The sequence below is a fragment of the Cervus canadensis genome, chromosome 23 (genome assembly GCF_019320065.1).
Source record: "Cervus canadensis isolate Bull #8, Minnesota chromosome 23, ASM1932006v1, whole genome shotgun sequence".
Classification (NCBI taxonomy): domain Eukaryota; kingdom Metazoa; phylum Chordata; class Mammalia; order Artiodactyla; family Cervidae; genus Cervus; species Cervus canadensis.
The window spans coordinates 30,642,659-30,649,277 of NC_057408.1; the positions used below are offsets into that span (position 1 = coordinate 30,642,659).

The window sequence follows — 6,619 nt, forward strand, 5'->3', positions numbered from 1 at the left end:
ACCCTCCTGGACATGAAAAATAGAATCAGGTTTCAAATGCTATTACATTTTCCCCTAAGACTAAGATGAACTGAAGGGCCTAATGTTTGTATTATTATTACTTTTTAATCTCTATTCTTATTCTTTATGCTCATAAGAAAGAGGTGGGTCAATATCCTCAAAAGTAAATAGAAAAAAAGTGAAATGAAGCAATCAGACAAATAAATAAAATATAGGGGAAATATAAATGGTGCTTTTCGAGCAATGGGAAATCCAAGGGCCCTTGTTGTCTTGAGATTTATAAGCCTGTGTATCACAGATACCCTGTTACTTTATTCATACTGTTGAGCGAGAAAGGCAGCCTCTAACCATCAGCCCCTATCATTAAATCATTACAGAAGCACTATTGTTAAAAAGACAAGGCTTTAAAAAAGACACATGCACACACCATTGTACAGTTTTATTTTACCAGAACTCAGTGTTTAGATACTCTATGTATTGCCTGGGCAAGACATAGAGCTTTCAAAGCTACTATTTTAGAGGAATAAATACACTCAAATAAAAAACTTTTATTTGTTTCCTTTTCCAATCTGATCATTGTTTGGAAATCTGGAACAAAGGCAGGTTTAAAATGGGTGAAGGGGGATACATGGCATAGAATGAGATGCATTTATTTTATATCAATGCTATATTTAAGAATGCTAAACTGATCACTGTGTATGTGCTTATTGATTAGACCAGTTTTAAGGAGACTGCTATATGTGTGCCTATTGACTACACCATAAAAAGAATTCTGGTCAGGAATGCTCCCATCTTCCTCAAGCTTTAACACCAGGACTGAGATTCTTCTCTGCTAATTGCATTAGCATACCACACGTACTACCTGAAAGTTGCCTGGGAGGGCTATTGTGTTCAGCACCAATTTCCACTAAACTTTCTATCTTGTGTCCTAAGTCAGAGCAAGGAGAAGTGGTCAAAGTATAATCAAATTATGCTGCCCTCAAGTTATACTTTTCAGAGAATTGCTTCACCTTAAAGAAGTGGTGTCTGTAAGTCAGAATTGTAAAGTAAATACTACGCTTCTGTTGGTAAATATATGGTGACATATAAAAATCTTGGGCCCCTTGGCTCTTTTATTAATCAACATTCCCTAGTCATTAAGAATTAAGGTCACCTATCTTTACAAATAGTAGCCCATTTGGCGCTAGTGGTAAAGAGCCTGCCTGCCAATGCAGGAGACTTAAGAGGCAGTGGTTCAGTCCCTGGGTTGGGAAGATCCCCTGGAGGAGGAAATGGCAACCCACTCCAGTGTTCTTGCCTGGAGAATTCCATGGACAGAGGAGCCTGGTGGGCAACAGCCCATTGGGTTGCAGAGAGTCAGATACGACTGAGTCAGATACGACTCGGCACACACATCTTTACAAATGGTTGTGTGTAAATTACCACGGCTCAAGGGGACTTTTTATACGTTAAGCAAAGGGTAGCTCAAACTTCACTTCTTGGGGGGAAATTCCGGACCCTTCAGCCCCCCCATGACTTCTGCATCTTCACTTGAATTCTTATAGATGTCATTATGTCTACTGTCTGGACCTTGGCATAGGCTTAGACTTAATTTAACTGGACACAGTATTCAAATCTCAGCTAAATGTTAAACTCCTCAATGATGAAGTGTTTGCTCAGTCACTCAGCTGTGTCTGACTCTTTTCTGTACCTTGGACTGTAGCCTACCAGGCTCCTCTGTCCATGGAATTTTCCAGGCAAAAATAATGGAGTGGCTTGCCCTTTCCTACTTCAGGGGATCTTCCTGACCCAGGCATAGAACCTGAGTCTCTTGTGTCTCCAGCGTTGGCATGCATATTCCTTTCCATTGAGCCACATGGGAAGACTTTGTCTTAAATTTTCTTTCAGTTAACTCAGGCTCCCAATGAATCTGTAGCACAGTGTCTCATGATCTCATTTAATCATCATTCTTTCATTTGATTATTTGTTCATCAAATATCATTGAGTAGCTTATCCTCACGCTTATTGAAAGTGGAGTAACAACAACCACATAAATGAGATATTTAAAACAATATAATCCATATGAAATTAAAAGAGTATATTTAAAATATTGAGTCCAAGTATCCCCTAATCAGGATAGGAAAAAAAAAATCTTTGATAAACAACTTTGTAGCAAAGAGCAGAGTCCTTCAAACACTATAGGAAATTCCACATGAAATTTATAACTGGCAAGACAGAAGACAGTCTTGCTTGCATATATATTCCATTGGTCTGAGATTTGCAGAAATCCCAGGTCACTGACATTGTTTACTTAATGCATCTCTTTCATTCATTGATAATTCCACAATTTTACAGAATTAAAAGAAAATTCAAAGTCCTTAAGGATTTCTTTTTTCTATTCAATGTCCTAGAGGGGAGACAGTTTAGTAAACAATTAAAAGTTAAATTAGGTGGCTTTGACCAAAAGAAGAAACGAGTAGAAAAAAAAAAATTAAAATTAAAAAAAAAAATGAGTAGAAAGGAGTTATATGAATTTTGTATCATTTCACCTAATTTAGAGCTATCTGTGATGAGGATGGGAGGGTGGTTGAAGGTGGAAGTTCAGTCTAAGAAGCTAGTCATTGTCTGATGAATGACAAGCATATTTCTGAGAAGGGACCTTAGGTGCCAGACGGCCATGCTGCATAACCTGGGGGGCGCACCTCATATCAGAGTCTATGTGAACAGGGTTGGGTAACACACAGCCTGCATGACCAGTCTCTGATCTTAGGGTGGATATTTGGGTGTCACCACCAGGCCATTTTGAGGTGCCATATGTGAAAGTTTTCATCCGGGTCAGTGCCAAAATTTTAGAGAAAATTTTTCTATAGAAAAATCTGTTCATCTATCACTGTTCCAGAAAATTATGTTCCTCCCTTGAAAAATGTTACTGTTCATGTGCATATTCTTTGCTTTTCTATCCCTTGGGTGCCACATAGTAGATGTGAGGCTTTTTTTTCCTTGACTTTTTGGCAATTAGAGTGTAAAGGTGCCATGAGAGCTGAGGGCTTGGCAGAATTTTACTAGTGAACACAGGGGTGCCTACTGCTGGCAGACAGAACCACAACTTATTTTGAAAACATTCATTTAGGCTAAAAATGATAAATCTGTATTTATCTTCTTAAAATGCTCCCAAAGGGGGTGGGGGAGGGAGCTTAGATTTGGAAAGCATAGAGACCAGAGAAAAGAAGAAGGCAAATTTGCCTTTTCCAATAATTTATCTTCTTTGATACTTCCCAGTGGGCATTGGGTACATTTCCAGCCTGTATTTTGAAAGATAAAATGAATATTTCATTTAACCAGCTGTATTCCAGAATCTGCAACTATCCCAACCTCATTATGAAGAGCCAGAAAAGGTGCTTTACCTCATTGTACATAGGTTTCCCCAGCTATCTAAAAGCAGAGCATGTCTATGAAACCTTTTTTAAATCGAAAGGGCATAAAGCACAAAAGCAGTTACCTTAGGACATATCTGGCTAGCGAATGCACAAAATAAATCAGGGCAAAGCACAGATGCTCACAGACACAGCTCAAAGCTCTGAGGATGCTGAGTGTAGTTCCAGGGGAAGAGCTTCAGCCGTGCCTCTCTCATTGCTTAGGGTGGGCACTGCCTCTATAACAAACTGCAAAACAAATGCTGAATGCTATTTTTGTTTTTCCTTTTTCTTTGTGAAAGCAAAAATCTTTGGATTTCTTTTGATTAGCAAAAATCGGTATTAATGTAGGTCTTTCATACAAGTAGGCTGGCATAAAATGAACTTTTGGAAAGTGGAAGATACCGATGTAAGACAGAAAAAAGTGTTTTCCAAATAAGAAATGTTAGACACCTTCCCTCATTGTCCTAGCTGGCACTTTTGACAGCTTCACAGTGCTTTCCAAGTCTTTCTGGTTAAGTTAGTCATGGTTTTTAAGATGCCATATTTATCATGTAGGATCATTTTCCCCCAATGTTTAAATATTTTGTATGCAAGGAGTAATTAAATGTTTTGAAAGATAAATTGAAATGAGTGAAGGAGTCTTGCATGTTCATGGTAAGAGAATTGACAGGTCAATTTTCCCCCAAATGGATAAATCCAGTATTGAAAATTAGTCCGAATAAAATATGATATTTGCCCATTAATGAGTATGCAAATAAATATTTTTTTCTATATAATATAAATAAAATGCTATGGTATTTTGTTCTTTTTTTTTTTTTTTCTTAAAGACCAGTAATTTTCTTGCTTTTTCATACGTAGCTTATCCAACTTTAATGTGCATATGAATCAACTAGTGCTGAGTGAGAGCTAAGTCACTTCAGTCGTGTCCGACTCTTGACTCTTTACGCCCTTATGGATTGCAGCTCGCCAGGTGCCTCTCTCCATGGGCTCCTCCAGGCAAGAATAGTGGAGCGGGTTGCCATGCCCTCCTCCCAGGGGATCTTCCCAACCCACGGATCGAACCTGTGTCTCTTAGGTCGGCTGCATTGGCAGGAGGGATCTTCACCATTCGTGCCTCCTGGGAGGCCCAAGTCAACTTGAGATCTTGTCACATATGCACAGTCTGATTTGGGTGGGTTGTCATTTCCGCATTTCTAATGTGCCCAGGAGGTGCCAACGCTCTTAGTCCACAGCTTGCACTTGTAGCAAAGCTCCCTACCTCACTACCTAGAATATTGTTTGGCACATAATAAGTGTTCAATAATAAACATGTGCTAATAAGTGAATGGATAAATAAATGAATCTCAGACATATCCTCATTTTTAAAATTCCCTTTAACATTGTCTCCTAGTTATTACTGAGTTTAGGTAACAAAAATGTTATAGGTATTAATACTAGATCCTCGAGTCCTGAAATGTTGTTTTCCAAGTGAAAAATAATACTTTCCTTTTTATAGGGAAAATATGATTACAACATATATTCAATTATAGAACTTTACTCAAAGATTAGGAATGGAGAGTCAGGAAATATGGTCCAAGAAGCACATTATTCAGCTGAAGATAAAAGTCAGGTGAAGAGAGTGGATATGTCAGACAGACCTGGGGTCAAACATTCCTTACCTAGTCTGCTCTGCAGGTATCTCACCTCACTAAGCCTTAGGACCCTCCTCCAAAACATGAGGATGCTTCCTATGTAAAATTATGAGGAAAGACTGAAATAAATTATGTAGATGTTAGCTTTCTATTTCTCTTCCCTCATCCTTGCTCAAAATGACATCAAAACAAAGTGTCGCAGCAAGTGGGCAATTTCGGATCTCTTAGTTGTCAACCCTCTGCTCACAGAAGAAAAAGCAGATTTCTGTGGACATGCTCCTCAAGCTTTGGAGGTCAGATGAAGGCAGGTGGTAAATATTTCTCCAGGATTTACCATCTATTAGTTTTAGCATGAGAAATGGTCATTGGCTTAATGTAATCTGAGTCTAACTTCCTCCATTCTTGCTATTTCAGAAGGCTTTTTCCAAGTTGAAAACAGAACTTTACCCTAAAATGCCAGATCTTTTCTTACATTTTCTTTTGTTTATAGAAATTTCTGTAACTTTCCTCACTAGCAAATTATTGGTTTGTTGACCTGATGGCAAGAATGTCTCATGTGCAATTTGGTGATTTAAATCTATTTCCTTTTCTTTTTGGGGGGCACTCTCCATCCCTCTTCTGATATCTATGTCAGAAGCTTTCTCTGTCTCTTTTATGCTTTAATACAGCTCTGCTACACACACAAGCCTTCTCTCACATGTCTGATGGGGGCTTCCCTGATAGCTCAGTTGGTAGAGAACCTGCCTGTAATGCAGGAGACCCAGGTTTGATTCCTGGGTAGGGAAGGCCCCCTGGAGAATGGAAAGGTTACCCACTCCAGTATTCTGGCCTAAAGAATTCCATGGACTACAGTCCATTGGTTTGCAAAAAGTAGGACAAGACTGAGTGGCTTTCACCTCACTTCGCTTTCTCTTTTTAGATGGAAATAGATGAGAGTAAGCCACTCCTTCCTTAAAGAGAGGAGAAAAGGATGTGATATTTAATATTCTATTCAACTTATATTTTTTCATTAAATTCTCTCAACAGTTCTGAGATGAGTGCTCTTAAATTTATCTTATAGATTATGAAACCAGTTTTAAAACAATGAAATATCTTTCCTAAGGGTGTAGCCAGTGAAAGGAAGTGAGGATTTAACTCAAGGTATCACTTGTTTGAAAAGACATAGTATGGTCAGTTTGGGATCTCAACACTGGATATAATGGGGGCAGGATCAAGGAGACTTTTCCTCTCTTGAATATTATAGAATCAAGAAGTGGACCAACAAGCAACCATTTTGGCTCAGCGAGGTAAATATTCTTGTGAGGAACCTCCTTGCCCTGAGCTGTGCAATGAGAGCTCTTGACCAGGAAGCCACAAGCTGTTTTTAACTCAAAGGACCCATTTTCCCCACAGTGCGTCACTTCTAAATGTTGATAGTAAAATGAATTGTTATGATATATTGGAATATATGAATTCAGTCCTATCTACCCCATGGTTCAGGCTTACACAAACAGTAACACAAATACTTTGAATCTTTAGTCAGGCCCTTGAGTCTAGGGCTTTATTTTTTCAGCCCTTTCCCTCAATGAATAAATGTTTTCAATAAATTCAGGA

At 38.6% G+C, this 6,619-nt stretch overlaps 1 non-coding gene across 1 annotated transcript; it reads left to right on the plus strand.

The window, feature by feature from the left end:
* Positions 1-5,739: 5,739 nt before the first annotated feature.
* Positions 5,740-5,811, plus strand: TRNAY-GUA. Its single transcript has one exon. It is a non-coding gene; the product is annotated as a tRNA-Tyr (tRNA).
* The last annotated feature ends 808 nt before the right edge of the window (positions 5,812-6,619 follow it).